The sequence below is a fragment of the Corvus cornix genome, chromosome 22 (assembly GCF_000738735.6).
Source record: "Corvus cornix cornix isolate S_Up_H32 chromosome 22, ASM73873v5, whole genome shotgun sequence".
Taxonomy (NCBI): Eukaryota; Metazoa; Chordata; class Aves; order Passeriformes; family Corvidae; genus Corvus; species Corvus cornix.
The window spans coordinates 762,528-784,785 of NC_046351.1; the positions used below are offsets into that span (position 1 = coordinate 762,528).

Sequence of the window (22,258 nt, forward strand, 5' to 3'; positions counted from 1 at the left end):
TTGAGTCTTCAGACACCCACAAAAAAATTCACCTTCACCCCCAGTTTCCTTTTTTTCTTTGCCAGTATTAGTTAATTAAACTATGCAAATTAAACCAACTTAATTTCTGTAACACCAGGGCCAGAGCCTCAAACCATTCAGTGCAGCTCATCTGGCACGTACGTCACAGAAAATGTTTGGAGCAACTCTAATAAAAATGAAAAAGGCTGTAAATCAAGTTTAATTTATTCATTTTCTGTATGGTATGAAAGCATGCCAAAATCAGATTATTTATGAGCCCTTCATAACAATAGGCATTTTTATTGGTTGCAAATGACAAAAGGGGTTCTCAGAGGGATTTTTTTCTTCTTTTAAATTTTTTGAATGCCTTTTCAGAAACATTTATTTTTTTGGACTCTATGATCTCAAAGAAAAATATTTAATCATTGATACAGTAAAAATAATTTATATTTTGATACTGAAAAACACATCCGTCTTTAAAACATAAATAGACAGAGCTAATCCAGCCCAAAGGCTCAGGAGAATGCTACCCCACAGGTTAGAGGAAAAGGCTGTGATTTATACCCACATCCTTAAATTTCCCATTAAGAACATAATCCCCTATAAGTCTTTCACAAAATGTCTGAGCCACTTGGGTTTGCTTTTGCTTTTCCAGACCCTTTGGTGGGTCGGGGGCTGTGCACCTGCTCTGTCACACGCCTGTGTCCACGCACGCACCTCCAGGTGACTTTCTCTGCCCATCCAGGGTAATCCACAAATCTCGGTGTGTAACGGAGTCCCTGCGAGGACACCGAGCAGGTGGGGCAGGTAACACACCCCGACACCAAAAATTGCCCACAAACCAGCTCTGGGTTGGTTCTGCCTCTACTTTCCAGCTCATTTCTACCATCTCTGTCCATTGAGTGGCACAGCTGGACCCAGAGGTGAGTTTGGTGATGGGCATGGGCTGCACACCAGGGCAGGTACTCACTGACCACCTGGACCGGCCTGGGATGCTCCTGTGGGTGTCCCAGTGGTTCCCTCTGAGGCTGGACCTTGCTGGCTCTGGGGACAGGGAAAAAGTGCTGTGAGCACACCCAACCCCCCAGACCTGTGTGACAACCAGAGGGCCATGTCCCTCCTCTTCTTTAGGAGGGGAATTACCCAGAGCAACCCCAAAGGCCCAGGAGCCAAGGGAGAGGTGGAGGAAGGGCACCCCAGGGACGAGGTGGGTGCCAGGGACAGCATCTCCCTGGTGGGGACAGTGCTGGAGACAGCACGGGGGGAAGCCCTGTCCCTGGGTGCCCTCCTGCCTGCGACATCCTGGGCATCGTGGCCACAGCCACCTGGCAGCAGGAGGAGGCAGGGGCACCCCAAAACTCTTGTGAGGGAAACAAAAGCCTGTCTGGCTTGTGCTCGGGGCTCGGCTTTGCCGGAGGGCTCTGGGTGAGGAGAGGCACCCTCTCCTGCAGGAATTGGAGCTTTCTCTGCGCCAGCCTGGCCCAGCCTGAGAATAAAAAACCACCGAGAAGAGAAAAGAGGGAACCCCCTCCCCGGGAGAATTAGCATCCAGGATCTGTCAGTCACCGGGAGCTTTTGGTAAAAGGGGCCCCTTGTCAACCTCTGCCTTTGATGTGACTGGGACGGAGGTGCTCAATTAAAAGCCTATCAGTCTGTAAGTAAATCAACGCCTATCAGGCTTGTCACATCAAACAAACGATTATTGCACGAACCCGCCCACCCCATTAATCTGGCTGTTCCTTCTTGACAGCTCGGGGTCAGGGCACTGTAAATCCTGCACTGGATTGCAGCCACCTGGAGCAGGATTAAAGCAGCCCCGCAGCATGTGCTGCTGCACCCAATTACTCCCCGGCGGCGGGAGGCTGCGCTCGGGGGCACCCGTGGGTGTGGGGTGGCCGGCGCGGGGCTGGGGTCCCCACCCGAGCTCAGTTTCGCAAGGTCACGGCCGGTGTCCCCGTGGTTTGGTGGCGCCGTGTGGCCCCCGTGGCACAGGTTGGGTTGTGTTGGTTCTGGGGATGCTCGGCTGTGGGGAAGGGAGAGCTCAGCACCCGGTTTAGGGGTGCTCAGCGCCGGGAGTTGCCAGCACCGAGATAACACGGGAGCAGCTCCGAGGGCTCCTGGCTGCTCTGGGAAGTTGTTGTCCCCAAGGATGGTGGCACACAGCCCCTCAATCACACCTTGGGGGTGGGCAGTCACACCGGGCTGGTCCAAATCCTGACGTGCTCTGGGCAGGTCACATTTCCACCCATGACCGGAGCAGGGACTGACCTTGGGGAGCCTCTGGGTAACTCTCAAAGTGAAAGGAACCAACAGGTTGAGCTTTCAGATGCTCCTTGGGTCTGGATTAGCAGCAGCAGTCCCGGGGACACTGGGTCTTCCCATTGGGTCCCTGAAGGTGAAGACAGCTGGGGGGCTCCAGCCCTCCCCCGCTGGGTGCACCCTGTCCTGGCGCCGGGGCTGCGGGGCCCCGGGCTGGGCTGGAGGGAGGAGGGCGCTGGAGCCGGCGCTGGTGGGAGGTGGCCGGGCCCTCCTCCGAGAACAAGCGGGGCTATTCAAGGGCAGGCAGAAGCCAAACTTGCCAGAAAAGCCTCAGAGCTGCGGTGGGAGCAGCCCCGGGGCAGCCAGAGCTTGTGATTCCTGCACACAGGCAGAGGATTTTCATAAAGGAAAAGCCAAGTCTTGGATCACATGAGGGCTGTGCCATGTGGGAGTAGAACGAGCCCTGGGCAGGCTGCAGGCTGGGATTTGGGAAAGGGTTCGGTGCTCCTGTCCCACCGAGGGCTCTGCTGGCCCCATGTGCTGGCATTGCCCCAGTGGGGACGGGATCTGTCCTCTGCGGCTGTGGGGGGCACAGGGGCAGCCCTGCCCAGGTGGTCCCAGACCAGGAGCATCCCCATGGTGAGCGGTGGCCGGAGGCTGCAGGAGGCTGTGCAGGAGGGAGGGACTGTGCTCCCCTTCTGCCCAGGCCTATTATTAGCATTTTCCCTCTCCCGCCGAGCCTGGCGCCTCGTAATGCAGCTCTGGCTCGCTCTCCCGGCGGGAGCTGTGAGCCGGGGCTGCCCTCCCGTGCCAAGGACAGATGCCGGCCCTGAGGGCTCCGGGAGCTCACCCTGCAGCGATGGGCTGCGTTTTGGGGGTGCCATGGGGGCAGCATCCCCAGGGCTGCCCTCCCTGCCCCAGTGTCCCCATTTACGGGGTCGGGGGTGTCTCTGAGCGGGTGCAATCCTGGCACCCCTAAAAGCAGCACACTCAGCACTGGAGGAGGAGAGGGGCTTTATGTGTCTCAGCAAAGAAATGGAGGCTGCTGCGGCCATCGTCCATCGCTGCCTCCACCCGTGTGCCGAGGGGGCAGCTGGGACAATGGGCCAGTGCCAGCAGAGGTGACACCACATAGGAGACAGTGTCACCGTGCCACGTTTGAGACGGTGACACCAAATCTTTGCCGATAAGTGGTGTCACCTCGGCAGGGAGAGCCATCACCCCTCACCCGTTCCGCACACCCACCCGGCGCCCTCGGCTCTCCCAGCACGTCAAGCAACACCTGCTCTCCCTGGGAGATAAACCCCACCGTGTCCCCTGTGTCCCTGCCATGCCCTGCTGGCTCTGCCTGGCCCCAGCCCTGCGGTGGGAGATGCTTGAGCTGGTGGGGAGGGAAGAAAGGAAATTCCCCCCTCTGTCACCCACTGTCACATCCCAGTGTGGGGAGAAGTGCCGGGGGTGCACGGCCGGGGGGATCGGGCCCTGAGGAGTTTATCTCCCACACATGATCAATGCTGAGTTTAAGTAAGGTTTATTGGTATCTGTAATTTAACATGACATATTTCTAACACGAATTACTCTGAGATCATCGTGTGCATAAAATATGACAGGAATCTTTTAAGTGCAAGCATAGTTCTCAGTTAATTTAATAACTGAGATGGAAAGTGGAATAGCATTAAATTTAATATTTTACATAATGCTCCTACACTTCCTTCACTTGCTGCTGGCATCATTTGTTTTCCCTTCTTCCTCATTTACAGCCCACTCAGCCCGAATTGTCCTGGAGCCCGGCCAGGGAGGGAGGTGCTGACCCCTCGAAGGGCCACAGTGAGCCCCCAGGGCAGCCAGAGCTGCTCGCACCTCTCCCCCATCCCGTGGAAAGGTGCTGGGATGCTCTGCGTGCCCCCTCCCCTTGGCCCCCCACGGGTGGGGTTGCTGTGGCTGCTCTCTGGGTACCTGGGTCGTGGCACCTCCTGAAACCCCCAGACGCGAAGCACCCACGGTCACCACCAGCCCTGAGAAGCCCAGGGACACCCTTCCCGGGGCAGCAGCCCATGCTCCACGCCAGGTTTTTTGCTGGCCGTGGGATTTGGGAGCCCGTGCACTGCAGAAGGGATCGATACAGCTCTTAGCCGTGTCCCTTCCTATTGAGCCTCAGCGGTGATTTAAGGGGCTCCGGTGACGCGGCGCTGCCGCCGCGGACAAGGTGTTAACACCGATCCGGAGGGGCAGGGGCTGCGAGGGGGCTGGCAGGATCCCACCCTCCAGCCCTGTCTGCTCTGGTTCAGAGGGTCCCCAAGGCCGCGATGAAAGCAGCGATGCTGGAGGGATTAGCTGGGGAGGGGAGGCCGGAGCTGCCGGGAGCAGCCGGCTCTTTATCGGAGAGTAGCAGAGCCTGACAGCGCTGTAACTCTCTCCTCCTAAGGAGATGAGCTTGCAATAAAGCAAGGAGCACATTAGAGGTAACGAGACAAAATGGCAGGGTTTGGAAAGCCCGGCAAAGCAATAATCCAGGCTGGAACAGAGAGAGCACTCAGCTCACCTCTGCTCCTGGAAACGCTGCCAGAGCAGTTCTTTACTGTGACTTGGAAAGTCTCGGCCGCGGGTTTCAACACCTCGCGCTCACACCACATCATGCAAAAGTTAATTCTACTTTCAGGCTGATGTCAACATTCCCCTTTATTGCCACGGCGAAATGTGAAGACTACATTAATTTGCATTTGCTGTGTGCAAGTAATGTGTTCCAGATAATCACAGTAACTCCTCTAAGGTATAGACGAGAATTTCCTGGATAATGTGCTGGATGGAAAAAGCCGATGGGGTCCAGGAGAAGGAAACGCCGTTGTGTGTTTTCATAACTCCACCTGGAAGCAGCACAGCCCCGAAATGCAGGCTGCAGCCCCTGGCTGGACCAGCTCCCCTCGCTGTGGAGAGGGTGATTCGGGGGCCTGGGCACCCACTTGCTGTGGAAACATCTCCCAGGGCTCTGTGGGGTGTAAGGAGCGACCATGGAATGCCACGGGAAGGGAGATTCTCCTCCCAGACAACTTCTAACACCAGGCAGCCACTTCTCCATGTAACAAACAACCCATTGCCAGCTGGAGGCCAAAGAAAAATATTGCTTTGAGCAATGTGCTGGAAACATGGGTGCTCCTGTCTGGGATGGTAACGACCCTTTGTCCATGGAGCTGGGAAATAAATGGAGCCCCAGGTGCCCTCGCAGGAGCTGCCTTGTGCCCCACAGTAAATAACTGGGCTGAGCTCAGAGGATCCTCCTGCACCTGAGCGCTCTGTCTGGGATGCAGCAGCCCAGGGAATGGATTTTCCATCTTCCCTGAGGAATGGCACGCCCCAGCCGATGGCAATGACCACACATCACAGCCAAAGGCTTCCAAAGGCTCTGCAAACCGACAGCTGGGCTCCAGGAATCTCATACCGAAGGTGCTGCGAGGAGAGCCAGGGCCTCGGCCAGGCTGCCCCGGGCTTGGGGTTCAGTGCTGGGGCTGTGGAATGGGACAGGGGACCCTCCCAGGTGGGATCCATCCTGTATCCCATCCCCACCGCTGCACTGGCCACCCGCCTGGCATTAAACTGTGTGCCGGGATGCGGCGATGGCATGTGGGAGCGATGAATTCATTTCCATTTATGATCTGTTATGATGATACCCCTGAAGGATAAAAGTCTATACATAATAATCTCCCTCTTCAGCTTTGTTAACAACTTCAATTAACAGGGAGCTGTGTAATGCTTCATCAGCCGCTCGGATTACAGATGAAATTAAGCCATCATATTTATGAACTACGCAGTGAGTTCGAGGAGGACTCCACATATTTTACATTTAATAACTTGCCCTCTCATTTTATTTATAACGTTAATAATGATTTGGTGGCTGCTTTGGGGGGAAACAGCAATGACAGAGCGAGGTGGCCGGGCGGGAGGGAAGCTCTGCTGGGCTCTCCGGAGCCCGGCCATGCCCCTCCTGCCTCTGTTCCCTCCCCTTTGATTTTCCATTAAATCCCCCTCTGCACACAGCGACTTCTCCATGGAATTGCTTTCCACTCAGCACTTTTAAAGCTGGGATGAGGATTAATGATTGAGTTCTGCACCCACCAGCCAGAGCATTGGCAGCCGGCACATGCCAGCGGGCCCTGGGTCCGGGGTGTCCCCAGGTTTGGGGGCGTTCCGGAGGTTCTGATGCCCGAAGGCGGATGGATGCTTCCCATGAAGGGACGGTGTTTTGCCAGGGGAAAAACCAGAAATATCCGTCCTTAAAGTGGGGAGGGGCAGTGGGAGCTGTGGGAGAGCTTCTCCTGCACATCCCACCTTCCCATCCTCCCCATCCTCTGAGGAGGGACTGGGGCCTGCAGTTGGGTTTGGGGTCGGTTCCCTGCCAGGGACACCCATTGTCACCACCCTCTCTGACTGACCAGGCTGGGAGCATGGTGCATCCTCCCTGGCCCTGTCTGGAGCCCTGGCACAGCCAGGCTGAGCGAGGTTAATTAATTTGAGCAGAGACTGAAGCCCCAAAGATGGGGAGCAGCACGTTGAAAGATGATGGCTGGCAAAAATCATTAGAAGCATCTTTCAACGATCTATACACCGTTATCGATCCTGTTATAGATCATGTTCCTTTCCCCTTTTTTGCAGGATCTTCTGGATCGATACAGCAAGTGCATTGAGACTGTAGCAACACATTTAAAACCTTATAAAAGGTTATTTAGTTGCTAACAGTGCAGCAGTTTCTGCAAAGCCTGCCAAAAGGTTACAGCTTTTTGGGCATCATAAATTACAGACGACAGGGGAAAAAAAGTAAGTGCGGTTTTCTTTATTGTCTGGGTGATGGATGGGCTCCTGAACAAGACACAAAATACATCATATCACCTTTAATGGGACCACATTTCTGTAGCCATAACTCACAATTTTAAAATAGAAAATGGTGAAATATGGCGTTGTATATTCCACTCCTGACATATTTATGAGTCCTTCCCTTCTTATAAATACAGTGATTGCTATTTCAAAGCAGCACGTCAGGTATGAGCAGAGCACAAACAGCTGGAGCGAGTGAAAAAATATGGCCAGAGTTGGACATTTTCAAAAACTCTCTCTAGCAGCAGTAAATTTACAATGTTTGCACTAACTGTTATTAAAACCAAATCCATATCTTGGCAACAGGACTCCAGCTGGAGTGACGGTGCCGCTGACAGCCGGGGCGAGCCCGGGGGCTGCTCCTGGGGAAGCATCAAAAGGCACTGGGAGGGCCAGGGGCTCCCGTGGGGCAGCACCAGGGCCGGTGCGGTGCTCCCGGGACCGGCAGAGCCCAGGGACCAAACCTGTGATGGGTGTGGAGTCCTGGAACTGAGCCTCACCCTGGCACCAAACAGCACCGAGAGGTGGGGAAGGGAGGATGGAGCTGGGGATGGAGCTGGGGATGGAGCTGGTGATGGAGCTGGGGATGGAACTGGGGATGGAACTGGGGATGGAGCTGGGGATGGAGCTGGGGATGGAACTGGGGATGGAGCTGGGGATGGAGCTGGGGATGAAGCTGAGGATGGAGCTGGTGATGGAGCTGGGGATGGAGCTGGGGATGGAGCTGGGGATGGAGCTGGGGATGGAGCTGGGGATGGAACTGGGGATGGAGCTGGGGATGAAGCTGGGGATGGAACTGGGGATGGAACTGGGGATGGAACTGGGGATGGAGGTGAGGATGGAACCGGGGATGGAGCTGGGGATGGAACTGGGGATGGAGCTGGGGATGAAGCTGGGGATGGAGCTGAGGATGGAGCTGGGAATGGAACTGGGGATAGAGCTGGGGATGGAGCTGAGGATGGAGCTGAGGATGGAGCTGGGGATGGAGCTGGGAATGGAACTGGGGATGGAACTGGGAATGGAGCTGGGGATGGAACGGGGGATGGAGGTGAGGATGGAACTGGGGATGGAACTGGGGATGGAACGGGGGATGGAGGTGGGGATGGAGCTGGGGATGGAACGGGGGATGGAGGTGAGGATGGAACTGGGGATGGAACTGGGGATGGAGCTGGGGATGGAACTGGGGATGGAACGGGGGATGGAACGGGGGATGGAGGTGAGGATGGAACTGGGGATGGAGCTGGGGATGGAGCTGGGGATGGAGCTGGGGATGGAGCTGGGGATGGAGCTGGGGATGGAACTGGTGATGGAACTGGGAATGGAGCTGGGGATGGAACTGGGAATGGAGCTGGGGATGGAACTGGGGATGGAACTGGGGATGGAGGTGAGGATGGAACTGGGGATGGAACTGGGGATGGAACGGGGGATGGAACTGGGGATGGAGCTGGGGATGGAGCGGGGGATGGAGGTGAGGATGGAACTGGGGATGGAGCTGGGGATGGAACGGGGGATGGAATGGCGGATGTAACTGGGGATGGAGCTGGGGATGGAACGGGGGATGGAGGTGAGGATGGAACTGGGGATGGAGCTGGGGATGGAACTGGGGATGGAACGGGGGATGGAGCTGGGATGGAACGGGGGATGGAACGGGGGATGGAGCTGAGCATGGCGCTGAGGATGGAGCTGAGGACGGTGCTGAGGATGGAGCTCAGCATGGCGCTGAGGGTGGAGCACCGTCATTCCCGTGCCAGCTGCACCCCGCGAGCACCACGCTCCAGCCCCGGCCACCCTCGGTTTATCCTTCAGTTTGATGTGGCTCCAACCCACGGCTCCGCTCCGCGGCCGCTCCCGGGTCATTATTTCCATTCACTCGGCGAGAGGCTTTCACCAGCAAATACCTCGCGAAGAACTAATCCTGCCAAGGGCCCTCCTGAGCACCCCTCACCCCTGGGAGCAGGGGGAACTCCCCGGCCTCATTTAGGCACACAAAAGACCTCTAATTAGCTTTTTGTTTAGTCCGATTATGACTGTAAGTTTTGACCTTTCAAAGTGATTAGCTTTCGAAGTGAACTCATTTGCATAACATCGGTTTCCAAACTACATCTACAATCTGGGATCAGACTTTTTGTTGTTGCTGTTCACTCCTTTTTTCTTTTTCTTCTTTTCTAACAGCAGCCAGGCTCTGGTTTTGGACCCTGGATGAGGCTCTGCTCCTGCCCTTTGGTATCTCCAGCGCTCCAGGCTCTGGCGCACCCAGTTTTAGGGCATACGGGATTTCTGCAGTCCTTTCCCAAAGCTCTGGCTCTGCCATTGCTGGAAAATCGCATCGGCCTGGAAAATGCTCACCTGCATCCTGCTGTCACCACCAACCGACCCCAGCTCCTTGGGACCTCCAGGGAAATCCTGGAGTCCTTCCAGCTGGACTCCAAGCTCTCTGTCCAGCCATCCTGGCCCAGCTGCGCCACAGTCACGGCCAAGGTCACCCGCAGAGCCTGGGGGAACAAAGGGTTTTAATACGTTCTTTGTGGCAGCTAAATTCAAAACTCTTTATCACCACAAACATTCCTTTATCTGGGCAAAGCCCTCCAGAGGCGCATTTTATTACCCTGGGTTATTAAACAAAAACTTTCCGATAATGAGGCGAGTTGATCTCCGCGGTCGCCTTCGGGGGACGGGGGAGCCCCCACCCAGCGCTGCCGCGGTTATCAGCCCCGGGGCCGCGCTGCCTCTATCTCTGCCCGTGATTATCCTGCCCCCTGCGAGGCTTCGCATCTCCCCGGCCCGCCAGTAACAGAGGAGAAATCTTTGCTTTGGGCGAGTCTTCTTGGCGAGCATCTTCTGGCACAACAGCTCAGGGCTCGGGGGGCTTCAGGGGGTCCAAAGGTTTTGGAGATAACAGCCCTCCTCTCCTTTCCTCCCCTCGGAGAGGAGGGCCAAGGGCTCAGTGCAGCACGAACACCAAGGAAATGCTGACTTTGCTCTGGAAGAAACACTCGTATGGTCAGAGGCTGAGCTGTGCCCACTCTCCCCAGCCAGACCTGGATCCTGTGACCCCTCAAACCCACCCACAACCTCCTGCCCAGGCAGCAGCTTTTGGCCTGAACCCCCCCGGCCCTCCCATCCCTGTGGGACACAGACACTGCTCCATCCCTGGCACAGCAGCTCCCTTCCCCCTCCTTTCCCCCCTCCCCAAAGCAGGTCTGTAATATTTTGTTCCCTGCACACAGACGAGGAGCTCTGTGCTGGCTGCTCGGCTTTATAACATCCCTGTTTCCTGCCCTGGCTTTATTACATCTGTTCTTTGGGGTATGGGGTTATAAATTGGGCATGTGATGACGTGTAATCACTAACTGCAAAGCCAATACATTTTCGCTGCAACAGCAGCAAGACAAATAAAGGTGAGCGGGGGAGGCTGGCGAGGCTCTGACAAAGGGAGATACACGGCCCTGAGAACTTAAAAAGCTGACTGAGGATCCAGCGTTACCCTAATCGAGCTGGTTTCCTTTCTGGGGCAATGTCCCTGCTTTTGGGAAGGGTTTTGGCTTTCATTATGAAGCCCAGCTGCACCTCCAGCTCTCTTTTGGGGTGCCTGGGGCCTGGCACTGGCTGTGCTCCCCCAGCAGCACATTCCTCGGGGGTTTCCTGGGCAGAGCCAAAGCCAAACCAAGGCAGTTTCACACTGGGATCAGCCCAGCTGATGTGAGTTGGATATTAGGAAAAATTTCTTCATGGAAAGGGTGGTTAGCACTGGAACAGGCTGCGGAAGGCAGTGGTGGTGTCACCATCCCTGGGAGCGTTCAAAAAACGCGTGGGTGTGGCACCTGGGGACAGGGATTAGTGGTGAAGGTGGCAGTGTGACGTTAGCGGCTGGACTTGATGATCTTAGAGAGCTTTTCCAACATGAATGAATCCATGATTCTGTGATCTCCGGAGGGCACAGCCCTGCCTGCTGCAATAGGGGCACTCTGGCATCCTCACTCACCAACTCTGCCAGGAAGGACCTGGCACATCCCTGCTCCTGGCACAGCAGGACCCTCCAGCCCCTCGCCCCACGTCCAGATCAGCTGCTCCAGGAGCTTCACCCAGGGAGGTTTCTCCAGTGCCCGGGGCTGGAGGGCGGCTTAAACCAACTCAGACTCAACCTGGTTTTTGATCTGCAATTCCAAGGTGCCTCGTGTCCACCCAGGCAGAGTTTCCATGGCTCAGGAGCTTGGCAGTGCCTCTCTGCCCTGCTCCCACTGAGGCCAGGCCCGAGTCAGCGCAGGGCGAGAGCTGAAGCCAGCCCTGGCCTTGTGCAGGGTGAGCTGAAACCGGCCCAGGACTGCTGTCCTGAGCAGCAATCATCACTTGTGCAACTGTGCAAATGTGGCTGGCGAAGATGGGACAGGTGATAAATGGGAGGGAGTCACCCAGCTGCAGCTTAAGATGTGCCTGTATGCTGCCGTACCGGTTTATCATGATAAATGTCATCGCAAAATCAATTCTCTGTGTACTTTTGGGAATTACAACTATCATTCTGGTGTGATTTATTTCCTGTATAACACGGACAAGGGCTCTTTGTTCATCATTTTGAAAGTTCATTTAAAATTGCTTTGAGTTCTTGGTTTTTGCGCCGTGACACGGCCGATGGGTGTCTGCTCTCCTGTGAAATATGGGCCAAAGCAGGAGGAGGCTGGGCTGGGAGCTCTGCCCCTCCTTGTCCTGCTCCTGTGGCCGTGGGAGTCATGGAAAGCCCTGGTAGAAAGTAATGTCACCGGGGGCATCTCTGGGGACAGAGGAGAGGATGGCTGGCGATTGCCCCAGTGCTGGGCTGGGATTCTTTTATCCCGGCACAGCGCGCTGGGCCAACCTTCCCTTCTTTTCCATGCCACCCACCAAACCTGTTTGTCCTGCCCTGCTGCTGGGGAGCCAAGAAACTTCCCAAGCTCTGAGCACAGAGCGTCCCATCTCCTCCTTGTGCCGGCCTTTGTGCCGGGGTTCATGCTGGTGCTGGCAGGAGCTGGCACACTGCCCTGCTAGGTGTCCTTCCCACCCTAAACCTGTCTCCTCTTGCTGCTGGAGCTGCAGGGATGAGGGCTGGAGGTCCCAGAGGATGCAGGGATGGGGGCTTGTTGGGCTGGGGGCAGTGGGGTTGGAGGTGGCAGGACAGCAGCTGCCGGTGCCAGGGAAGAGCAACTGCAAACCATCCAAGCTCAGGTTGTTTATCCACGAGTGCAGAGGCCGAGCAGGGAACTGATGGCTCCTATAAACACATGGGGTAAACAACAGGCACGGGATGAGCTGTTTAAGTTAAAGGACAGTGCTGGCACAAGGACGAAGGGGATAAATTAGCCATGAAGAAGATTTAGGCTGGAAATGACAAGAAAGCTGAAGATCATAAGGAGAGAGAGGTTCTGGAAGAGCCTCCAGAGCAAGGGCATGGAGGGGTGAAGCTTCCAGTGCTTCCAGGATGGGGCCCAGTCCCTTTCTCGGTGGGTGACCTGCACTCCTGCAGCTGCTGCTCTCCTTCTCCCCGACCACCTGGCCAAGGGGCTCTTGCTGCCTCCAAAGATTGATACTCCCACTGCCTTCACCCCGTGGTACTTCAGAGAAGCTCAGGAAAACCATCACTGCATAAATCTCCCAGTTCAAACCTCTCCGGCATTAATCATTTGTCTTTAAAGCCCAGAACTCAGCCCTGGGATTATCACCTTTGGAGGAAAACAGCTCCCTAGGATATCCAGGAGGGGTGCGTGACGAAGGGATCCCTATTTCTGCCCCAAAATACATCCCCCAAACCCTTGGGAAACTGGAACTCAGCTTTGGAGGCTGCATGAGGCCTGATGCAGCCCTGTTCCCTGTCACCCTGGGGTACCCGGCGGCGTTGCTGGCCCCAGCCCCGCGCTGCAGACGTGTTTTTATGGTTGTTTGTACCAGGTGTGCGCTGCGGCGGCGCGGGGGCGGAACCGCGAGGAGGAGGAAATGTGCTCGGTGGTTTTGCCTTACAGATTTGAGCCGAAACCTCCAATAAATCACGGGAGCAGCTGACAGGGAGCAGAGGTTGCGGCGGGGGGAACGCCGGGGCACAGCAGCTTCCCCGCAGGCGGGACCCCGCTCGGTGGGGGTGATGTGGGGACCCCACAGCCGTCCCGTCGTGAATGCCCGCGGTGGAGGCTTCTCCTGCCATCAGGAGCTCCCAGTGGAGCGAGGAGGGAAGGAGAGGAGCTGAGTCACAGTGTCCTTCTCGTGTGCCAGACCCCACCAGCAGCAGGGCCCGAGGGGTGTCCGGCTGCCCTGCGCACACCTGGGCCCCTCCAGCGCCTGTCCCTGTTCCCCAGCCAGGCTCTCCCAGCTCCCTTCTGGTTTTCATTACCCTCCTCCAAGCCCAGCACCAAGAGCCTAATTTGGAATAACAGGCGAGTGAGTGCGAAGGGGAAAAACCCTGCACTTGCTCTGTTCCTGAGCTAATCCCCTGACAAATTCTGCAGCCCCGGCTGTGGTCTGGTTCCAGAGACGCCCCTGATTGAAATGGAAATACTCCCCGCTCCTCTCCCTTAAAGGAGAAGCTTCCCTCTGTTTATAAACCCTTCCAGAGGGGGTTTTACGATTCTCTTTTACTGGCTGGCCTGCCCGAGGAATGTGGCAGCCTCAATAGCTGCAGGAAACATCTCTGCCCATAAACCCCCCCAGTCAGAGCCACGAGCTGACATTGTCATGAAACGAAAATATTCCTGACGCTTATCAGGGGCCCACATCAAAGGAGCTCCGGCCGTAAATCTCCCGGGGCTGTGCCATGGAGCCCAAATAAAAGCAGCTCCCTGGGCAGCTGAGGGTCCCCGCGGGCAGGGCAGGGGGCTCAGGCTGGGGTCACCTTCCTGCACAGACCAGCGATTGGAGAAGGCAATTGGAGAAGGCCTCTGGGTGTGGGGAGAGCCCCGAGCTCGTTTCTTGGGACAGTTTTGCAGTAGAACTTGGAAATGTTTTTGGGGTGCTTTGCCTCCTCCTGCCCCTCTGCTGGGCCTCGCTCACCAAGACACAGATGGACATGGGCATTTCATCCCGGGGCAGAACGTTACTGGTTCGGTGCTTGGCACACATGGGGAGACAAATCCCACCAATCCAGGCTGCCTCCAAGCTCCCAGGATTCAGAAGCGACAGGAGACGTCCCAGCTCTTCCCAGCACACTCTGCCCCCAAAATGCTCATTATTTCAACCTGAACCAGGGTAAAATCAAACATAAAAAATAAATAAAATATCAGGCATGCGTGTGTGTGGGTGGAGAAAGCCCTGTGGGAAGCTGGAATGGTGGGAGAGCTGAAATGCCACTTCCCAGGCAGCGGGAGTGGCACCCGGGATGGGGAGCAGAGTGTGCCCAACCGCTGGCTCGGGGTGACCCTGCTGTCCCCAGGCCCGGGCAGGCTGACAGCACATTATGCAGCTCGCCTATCTTTTGTTGCCAGTCGGAGCCAGGAGTATTCCTGCAGATCGTTTAGATTCAGGTAAATCAGCGTTTTCCAGTCCCAGGGGGATATTTCCCACTGGTTGGGCTGCGGGGTCACCTCCAGGAGCTTTCAGCAGGGTATCGGTTGCTCCGTAAAGTCTTTGAGTGATGGATACTTCGTCTCACAGGTAAGTTGTTCCAAAAGTTAATTATCTCCCTGGTTGCTCACTTGGGACTGTAATCACGCTCTGCTGAGCTGCTGCCCTCACCAACAATTACAGAAGTGCCCAAAGGGGAAGTTTCTATCTCGCCCTCAGCCTCGTCATGCCCTGATGGCAGCAGATTTACAGCCTCCGAGGCGCCCAGGAGCCCCGGCTGGGCACTGCTGCTCTCCCTGCAGCTCTCTCAGGGCTGGACCATCCCAGGGCTGCCCCGAAGCTGCTCCCGGTGCAGGAGCAGAGTTCTCTGTATGTGGCCTCTCCTCCCTCCCTGAAGCAGGGCCACGGAGTCGAAGCCTTGATGAACAAAATTTAAATGCAGCAGCTCTGGGAGAGCCAGACACTAATGTGACATCTCTCACCAGCACTTGCCATTCCCTCCCTTCCACGGCTTTGATGTTAACTTCTTACAAGCTCGGAGACGGCTGCAGGATCGGCTTGGGGAATCGTGCATGTTAATAGGGACAAGCGACAGGGAGGCACAAGGTTCCTCTCTCCCCACAAACACAAGGGGAAAGGGCAGGCTGTCTCCCCTGGGCTGCCCTCTTCTCTCCTGGATGCCTTGTCCAGGTGTTTTGGGATGATGATGTGAACCTTTGGCCCAGTGCACCACACTGCGCCAGCACAAGTGGGTTATTCCTGGGTCAGGAGTCCTTGACAAGGGCTGAAACCAGTTTGGCCACAATTTTAACACGTGGCTCCTGCCTCTCTTCTCCTCCTATTTCCAAACTAGGTTAGTTTCCCCTTGGCTATCAAGGGAGTGTTGGAGATGCTCAGGCAGGTTTGATATTTAGTGCTGCACCTGTGTTGGATGGGCCTTAATTATTTATAGCTTTCCTATCCTGTTTTCTCAAGTCAGTTGGGAAGAGGTGACAGGTGAAGACTTCTTGCAGCAGATGCTTATGAGGCGGGTGAGGTGCCTGCCGCTCAGATGAGAAGAAAAGAAAGTGTCTTCAGCAGGAGAGAAATGACAAAGCTACATAGGAACTGCCTCATTTAGTAGTCAAGGAGGAGGAAAAAAACCCTCCTTAGGTCTCCAGAAAAGAAACACATTCCTGCTCAAGAGATGGATGTGGTGGGGAGCAGAACCCTCCCCTCTTTGTTCAGGGGATGTGCCGGAGGTACCGAGGGCAGGGCTGTGCTGTGACCCTGCCCCTCCCGAGGGCTTGCCCCACTTTGCTTGGCGGGCCCTGGCAATGCCAAAAAACCCTGGGGCATTCAAACCCATGGATGTACCTCACCCTCCATCGGCTGGGCTTGGCTGGAGGCTGTTGTACACAATGCTGGGGCGAGCTCAGCTTTGGCGGCTTTGAGGTCGGTGAGATCTTCCCATGAAACCCATTTCCCCGTCTGTGAGAGCATCAAGGTGGGGGGGAGTGGGGCTGCCCTGCTCTGCACCACCTCTCTGCACCCTTGGACAGAGTCCCGAGTGTCCCCACGGCCCCTCTGTGCTCCTGAACACACACACAGGATTGTCACCCGTGCTCGTGCCTCCCGTTACCTGCTGCTTCCTCACCCCTGAGGGAGAGGTTCCTTGAGCTCAAGCACCTGGTACCTCCTGCTCTCTGGTGACAGAGGACTTAATCTCGAGTGACAGCCAGACTGCTCCTCTTCAGGGCCGCATTTGTCACCGTCGCCCCGACTCGTCCCCGGGCTCAGCAGTTGTGCAGTGAAGGGCTGGGGCAGGAGGAGAGCGGAGCTGGAGCCCGGCAGATGCTGCTGCTGTGTCTCCAGGACACACTGCGGGTGAAGATTCTCACTGAAATGTGATAATTGTGCCACCATTAATACAGTTTGTGCTTCCCCATGAGGATGGGAGGGCAGGAGGGCCGGGCTGCCCCGCGAGGCTCAGTGAGGGCCGGGGCAGTGAGGGGGCTCCGCTCTGCCAGCAGTTCTGAGTCCTGCTCCCAGCCCATCCTGCCACTGCAGATGTCAAGTTGATTATTTTAACCACATTGGATCCCTGTTAATTAATATGAATTAACCACCCTAATATTCCTGGGCAAACAAGCTATTAGGTGCAGGGAGGAGAGGAAAACCACCTTTAAACCATCACTAATCGATCCCTGCCAGATCTGGGGCTTCATGACGGCCTGTGCAGCCCAGCCCGAGCCCGGGCACCCCCTCCTCACTGCCGCGCTCGTCTGGGGCTGGGCGGTGCTGAACTCCTGGCACCTCCTGGTTGCCGCCGGTTCCAGGTATGACACACACACAAAGGTACCTTTTTATAGTTAGGAAATTATAGGTGCCATGACTTCAAAGGCTTTTGCAACAAGAGCTTTCCCTTTGATAAGTGACAGCATCATTAATGGTGATTTATTACCCGGGCTATTTCACAAACAGAAATAACCAGTTTCTTTTCATTTGGCTTGGTGGGTTTTTTTGCTCTGGGCTACCCAGACATACAAGGTGGCTGGTAACAGCTGTTTTACTGCTGGTAAGACATCTCATTTATTAACTTGTCATCATGTGTCATAAAGTTTAGCAAAATGCGAGATGATTGTGTACTTAAGCTGGGTAATTACCCCATTATTAAAGCTGCCTTCTTTATTTATTTGCTCTTCTGGTGGTTTGTTCCTACCTTTGCTCTACATGGTGCCTTAGTCACAGGGCACGGAGATGCGCTGCCTTGTAATTATCCATGTGCTGACTTCCACTCTTGGAGACATGAAAGGTGTCTCTGCCAGGTGCCACTGGCTCGCCGGTGATGGGGGCCAGGCTGCTGCACCACTGGCTGGTGTCTGGAGAGCTGGGATGGTGCTTGGAGCGGTGTCCTGGGGTGCGTCCAGCCCGGTCCTGACACCAGCAATCCCTGTCTGATTTAGCGGCAGGAACGGGAACATTGCACACGCTGAAGGTATCCCAAGATCTCTTCTCCAGGGGAGGAAGCACTGAGGCAGTGCAGGGTCCCGACCTGGCCGGTGGGATGGCTGCACAAGCACTGCTGTCGTAGCCACGCTCTAATTAAACTCCCCGAGCGTCACCGCCAGCGCCCAGACACGGCAGATCCACACCTTGATGGAGGAGCTGCCTAGACAGAGGAGAAACCACGGTTAGCACAGAGATGCTAATTGCCTTGGGAACTCCCAGAACTCAGGTGCGCGTCTCCCAGGAATGTCTGGGACCCTGCCCAGACACGTCCGTGCCCTCCCCGGGGAGGGTGGGGCTCTGCGGGCACCAGCCCGGACAGCGGCACCGCGTTCCCAGACAAATGGAGACACTCCGGCCTCGCTTCCTGCCCTGCTCCAGCAGCCTGCCCGTGCTCTGCTGACGCCGAGCCACCGGATAAATCCGGTTAACAAACATTTTGGAAGAGGTTAAACCCCTGGATCCGCTCAATGCCCGACCATTATCCGGGCAAACAGGAGCTGCACCGCAGGAGCTGCGGTGGCGGCTCAGTCCGGCGTTTACTGTGCCCCGGCCCTGCAGCAGAGCACCGGCAGGTCTGCCAGGGACGATGCCAAACCCACCCTGGGCAATGCCAGAGGGCTGGCTGCTCCGTTGGGATTCCTTCTTCCCGACCTCTTCTCCCAAATCCAGCCTTGTGGTGGAGCACAGCTCTTGCCATCCTTCCTGGAGAGGGAATGAGGCAACACCAGGTGCTGCTGGACCCTGGAGCTGCCGCTGGGCCCTGGAGCTGCCCTGCACTGGCCTCTCTCCCACAGTCCTATGTGCTTGGGCAGTGAGAGAGGATTTTGCAGTGCCACAAGGGATTTTTGGTGTCTTGTTCTTTCACGGGCAACTGGCATCTCCCTCAGCAGGTCCCCGTGGGACAGGCTCCATGTTCAGCGTCTCTGTTTTCCTTTTACATTCTCCAAGGTCAGCCAATATTAAACCAGAGAGAAATAATTACCAAAAAGAATTAAAAAATATTCCCTACTACCCCACACGTTTCTTCCTGGCGCTGCTGTGAATATTGATCAGGGAATTTCATCCATAAATCCGTCTCTCACATGGTAAGAGGTTTTATGTTGTAATTAACAAGTGGCTGTTGCACAGCAGTCACAAAGAGGTGAAAATTCCATTTCCAGCACTGCCCAGGGTGCAGTGAGGGGCTTTTTTCCATCCTGGATGCAAGAATTTTGTTTAGGCCCATCCCCGCTTGGTGTACCTCATTCCGTGGGGTCAAGACCCACATGGAAAGGAAGGGAAAAGCTGGTAGGATCAGAGAGAATAAACCCCACCCTGTGCCTCGGGCTGACTCCCACACATCTGTGCACGGGGCTGGATACCTGCTCCGAGGGATTGGGAGGTTTGGAAACACGGAGGCTTCACAGGAGAGAACTGCCCCGGAGCAGGAGAGGCACAGAGGATGAAATGGAACAGTTCAGCCTCATCCAGGGGTTTTGCACTGGCAGAGCTCAGGGAATGGCAGTGGGAACGACAAAAACCCAGCGCTGCTGAAACCCGCAGCGGCCCAGCAGTGAATCTCCCCATTTCCATTTATTAAAATAGCGTTTTTATTACAAAGAGATGTTAAAAGTGAAAATGGACGAAATCCACTTTACATCCCCCATTGATTTCCTGGGATATTTACAACCGCAGAGATATCGATCTCCCCGAAGTGCCGGATGTGCTCGCTCCTCACCTGTGACACTTGCAGCGATCGAGGATTTTTGGCAAACAAACCACCAAAACCTGCGATGTGAATTGATCCACAAAGGCTGGGGGAAGTGCCAGTGCTGTCTCCACCACCCACCCTGGCTGCCATCCCGGCTTTTGGCCCTTTGCTCCCACTGGGAATCGCGGCTGTCAGGCCTGGGTGGGGAGGAAGGAGCAGGGGAGACCTCAGCGCTGCCATTCCCCACCCCACAGAAACTCTCAGGTGACTCAGCCCCTTTTTGTACTTCTCCCCCTGCCCCCAGATCCATTCCCATAGCCCGTGCTGGCCGCAGCCCGTCTCTGTGCATGGCTCTGACTGGAGTCAGCCGGGAGGCCCTGCCATGGTGCCTGGCACAGCTGGAGGAGGTTTTCTCCCACCTTCTTTTGCCACACACGTGGGACTCAGCCCAGACCCCAATGCCTTTATTCCTCCTTCCAGCAAAATCCTGCTGAAGCAGTGCTGGGGTTCCCAGGGTCCGAGTCGGTGCCGTGGCCCGGGGTTGCAGAAGGGGTGAGAGGGATGGTAGCACTCCCAGTTTATCATCCCCCCTCCCCGCCAGACCCGCACTAGAAACGCCCCAAATCCAGACGTGCTGGCAGCCCCAGGTGCGCCGCGGGGCCGGGATGGTGCAGACGGTGCGTCAGGAGCTCCCGGGGCCAAAGCGCCGCGAGCCAGCGAGGTGCGAGCCCCAGCTCCGGCTTCAAAGGGCGCTCCGAGCTCCGTCGCACCCGCCCGCCTGGCAGCGGGGCCGGCACTGCCGGGGCTCTGCCTGCACCTTCCCTCTGAGTCAGAAGCGACTTGGCTGAGTCCAGCGCAGCCCGGCCCCGCCGAAGCGCCCTTGGCTGGTCTGAGGTGCCCATTTTGGGAGGGTGGCATCGCTGAGCGTCGCTCCCTCCGCCGGGCAGAGCGGCACCTCCGAACGCGGCTTCCAGGAACGAGCCGGGCGGGCGCAGGCTGGGAAAGCGCGTGGTGGAAAGTTTCCAGAGCCCCTCCATGCCGGTGTGTCGGCCCCGATTACATCAGTCAGGTCGTGTTACCCGGCTGACGGGCACTAACGAGAAGTGACAGACGTGACAGGGAGCGGGCAGGCTCCAGGAACGACACCGCCGTCCCCAGGGACACGTCCCCCCCTTCCCGGAGCGGCTCGGCGCCAGCTCCGTGCTCTCGCTGGCCGAAGGCAGGAGGCTTTGCCGGGGGCTCTGCTCCGTGCCGGGGCGGTGGGACCGGCCTGGGGACCCGGGACCCGCAGCCAGGGCCGGGCGGCCGTGGGGAGCCCGTGGGGAGCCACCTGCTTTTGTCGTCAGAGCTTGGAATCAGGGTCAAACCAGGAAATGCACCCGCGGCTGAGCCCTCCCGTGGTGGTGGAGGGCTGGGGGCTCCTGCCTGAGAAACCGCACAGGGGTGGGGGCTGCCCAGCAGTGGCGATGCTCCCCGGGCAGCTCCCGTGTGGAGCTGCGCTTGACGGGATGAATGGGAAGGAGGGCGGGACGCGTTTGAAGTCACATCGCTTTGTTGTGATCCTGTCGCTGTGAGGACCGGCAGAAATCTGGGAAATCTGGCAGGGGGATGCCGGGGGCAGGGGGACACGAAGGAGCGAGCAGGGAAGGAGTGAAGTTTTCACCCTGAATGCCCCCCAGTTTGGTGGCCCTTTGCAGGCCAGGTCTCCGTGGGAGAGCTGGAACCTTGGGGACACCCTCCCAGGGCAGGTGATGGGTGATGGCCTTGTCCCACACAGTTCTGGGAGAGGAGGGGCACAAACAGCTCTTGCTGCTGCATTCTCCCGGGGAAGGTTTTCTGCTTCCCTGAAACAGTTAAAGAGGGCCAAGAGGAGGATTCCTGGGCTCTGGCATGGCAAGTTCCTCCCTGCCTGAACCTCTCCCATCAGGAGCTGCCTCTGTCCCACCATGGCTCATCCCTGCCCCAGCCCACACCGGTAGCCAGGGAGTTTAATCGGCATCAATCTTCCCCAGCCTTCAAGGGTTGCAGTTATTGACATTTTGTTCTGACCAGGTCAATACCAACTTCTCGGGCCAAGAGACAATAAACAGAAAATAATAAGCAATGCAGAGTTAATATTGATTTATGATTATTTGGGTCTTTTCCATGAGTTTCTCGCAGGCACAGCAGCTCTGTGCCCACAAGACTCCCTCTAAGAAACACAAACAGGAGCAAGAGAGGTTTGCTGCAAGGTCCAAAATGCTGAGGCACCTGGCAGGGCCCTCTGACTGCTTGGAGAACACCAGAAGCATCTTCCAGCTCTTAAAACACACTAAAAATGTTAAATCAAATGAAATCTTCCACTTCCTCATGAGCAGTGACTAGGAAGAGCTTGAAAAACAGCATTGGATCGAGTTCATGGGGGGGTTTATATACATTGGGATCGTGAACCAACTTTTGAAGGCATTAAAGAGGATTGGAAAGAAAATTGGGAAACTGGGAGAGAGACATTGCTGAAAAATACCCCAGCGAGCAGGGACAGAGATGACATCTTGGGGCTGAGCTGGTGGGGAGCAGTGAGCAGCACCCGCAGCTCCAGGGGCGGCTTTGAGGGGACACGGAGGGGATAGGGGAGCCCATCCCATCCCTGCTTGGTGGTGAGGGCTCTTTTCCCCTCCTTCTCTCTTCCCTGCCCCGACGTCAGGATGTTTATAAAACTCGGAATCAATTTGAGGCCGGGAGACGCTCAGCCGGGGAAGCACAGTGCTGATAGGGTCAGGGGCCGTCGCCAGCGCAGATCACACACCCTGACGTATTAATTCGAGCTGTCAGGACCAATCTGCGCACAAGCACCCGCGGAGGTGCAGGCAGCGCTTCCCAAAACTCGAGGCTTGCACTTCCCACCCCCCCACGCCACGAGCACCCACATCCCATCGTGGGGCCGGACCCCAACGC

The 22,258-nt window shown here is 56.5% G+C and overlaps 1 long non-coding RNA gene across 1 annotated transcript; it reads right to left on the minus strand.

The window, feature by feature from the left end:
* Positions 1–8,734: 8,734 nt before the first annotated feature.
* LOC109145830 lies at positions 8,735–17,785 on the minus strand. The gene is made up of 3 exons (XR_002047494.2): positions 17,345–17,785; positions 16,265–16,522; positions 8,735–9,617 (listed from the first exon to the last, which is right to left on the minus strand). It is a non-coding gene; the product is annotated as an uncharacterized LOC109145830 (long non-coding RNA).
* Positions 17,786–22,258: the final 4,473 nt, after the last annotated feature.